We start from the raw sequence: 2,606 nt of genomic DNA on the forward strand, positions 1-2,606 counted from the left end.
AAGCTCTGCCAGACCTAGAAATAATGAATCAAGAATTAGATGTTAATGAAGGTAAGTTTAAGGAGATGAAACAAGGAGTTGGAACAGCTGAAGGAAAATTGGTTCCAGATTCGAAAGGTCCATAAATTACAACAAGAGTACTGCCAAAAGAGTGCATTGTACTTGGGGCACGTCGAAGGAAATGTCAACAACTGTCAATGCAAATGCAGCCAAAAGGTACTCTGATTGATCCTCCATATAGTATTAATATTCTCTGGTTGGGATGACGAAGACTTTCATTCTCGCTACCCAAACACCATTAAACCTTTTGTAAACCACTTGAGTCGGTTACTCTTCTTTGATTACCCTCTTTGGAACCTGAAAGTGTTATTGAAAAAAAATTGATTGAAAAAATGAAATGAAAAATGAAGAGAAAAAAATGAAAATGAAAAAAGAGGAGAAAAGAAAGATACAAAAAAAGGAAGAAATGGAAAAAAGAAATTAAAATGAAAAATGAAAAAAAATGAGGAAAAAGGAAAAAGAAAGAGAAAACAAAACAAAATAGAAAAACAAAAGAAAACAAAAAACAAAGTTCCTTGAACTACGTTCGACTTGACTCCAAAAGGATACGTAGGCAGCCTCTCATTAGGGTTCAGTAACACCAAAATAAAAATCCAAAATTCCCTCAAAAAAGTAAAACTGGGGTAGATGTTATAATGGTTCGGCGATGATCCCGCCTAAATGGTTCCAAAGTTGTAATTCAGTCCAAATCATTTTTACCCAAATCCTTTCAAGTCATTCCGATCAATCACTGAGAATGTTCAAGGATCAGAGAATACAGCTGCTTGGATCTGATGCAATAAAAATGAAAGAAATAAAATAAGAGAGTCTTATTGATGAAAATATATACGGGCACCATAAGACGATGGTAAGCAGAGAAATAGAAAATGAGAGAGTCTTGTTAGTGAAAACTCACAAAGAGCACTGCAAGGTAGTGATAAGAAGAGAAATGAGAGAAGTCAACTGGTGAAAACCCGCAAAGGGTGCCCCTGATCGAAAAGAGGATCCTCGCAACCATCAACATCAACAGAGGTACGCAGTTTATCTCACACTTCTAGAGGGCAGTTCAGCGAGAGTTGGGCGCGCGGGTTGAGTTGAGCACATCATTTCAGACGGACGGGCAGTCCGAGCAGACCATTCAGATTTTAGAGGATATGCTCCGAACTTATGTCATTTTCTTTGGAGGCTCGTGGGATCAGTTTTTGTCTTTAGCAGAGTTCGCCTGCAACAACAGCTACCAGTCGAGTATTCAGATGGCTCCGTATGAGGCTTTATATGGTAGGCGGTGTCGGTCTCCGGTTGGATGGTTTGAGAAGGGAAAGGCTCAGTTGTTGGGTACGGATCTGGTTTAGGATGCATTGGACAAGGTTAGGATTATCCAGGATAGGCTTCGTACAGCTCAGTCCAGGCAAATGAGCTATGCCAATCGCAAGGTTCGAGATTTGGCTTTCATGATCGGTGAGCGGGTATTGCTTCAAGTGTCACCTATTTGGGAAGAAGGGCAAGCTTAGCCCTAGGTTCATTGGCCCGTTTGAGATTCTTGATCGAGTGGGAGAGGTGGCTTATAGACTTGCATTGCCGCCGAGCTTATCGGCCATGCATCCAGTGTTTCATGTGTCCATGCTTCGGAAGTATCACGTTGATCCATCCCACGTGTTAGATTTCCGCACTAACCAGTTGGACAAGGACTTGTCTTATGAGGAGAAGCCGGTAGCTATTCTAGACTGGTAGGTTGGTCAGTTGAGATCGAAGAGTTTTCCTTCTGTTCATGTTCGGTGGAGAGGTCAGTCTGCTGAGGCATCGACCTGGGAGTCCGAGTCCGATATACGGAGCCGTTATCCCCATCTTTTTCCTGACTCAGGTACTTCCTTCTTATGTCCGTTCGAGGACGAAGGATTGTTTTAGAGGTGGAGAATGTGATGACCCAAAAGGTCATCACTTGTGTTGGAAGTGAATTTAGTGTTCCAAGGCCTAAAATCTCCTTTTACCTCACCTCAATTTACGTGCGTGGTTCGGACCTATATCCGGAAAGCCTTCTATGTGAATATATGAGAAATAGAAATTCTAGAGTTAAAATTTGATTATGGTTGATTTTGGTCAAGATTTTGAGCAAACGGACCCGGATCCATGTTCTGACGATCCCGAGAGGTCCGCAATAAAATATGGGCCATGGGCGTATGCCCAGAAATGAATTCCGAGGTCTCAAGCCTTAAAAATCAATTTTTGAAAGAAATTAGTTTACTGAATTATCTAAGAAATGGAAAAAACAATTAATGTTTGAAACCATTATTATCGGGCTCGTATTTTGGTTACGGAGCCCGGTACAAACTTGTTATAGTATTTGAAAGATAACTGCGAAATTTAGTGAAAACGGAGTTTATTTGATGTGAGTTGGACTTCCGGTTGAAAAGTTATGAACTTTGAGAGTTCTTGATGAAAATGTTGAGTTTTGAGGTTTAATTCATGATTTTACATGTTATTTTGATGATGTAATCGCACGAGTAGGTCCATATGATGTCTTTGAGTTAGTATGCACACTAGGTTTGGAGTTCCGAGGGATCAGGTTT

The sequence above is a fragment of the Nicotiana sylvestris genome, chromosome 3 (assembly GCF_000393655.2).
Source record: "Nicotiana sylvestris chromosome 3, ASM39365v2, whole genome shotgun sequence".
In the NCBI taxonomy this organism is placed as follows: domain Eukaryota; kingdom Viridiplantae; phylum Streptophyta; class Magnoliopsida; order Solanales; family Solanaceae; genus Nicotiana; species Nicotiana sylvestris.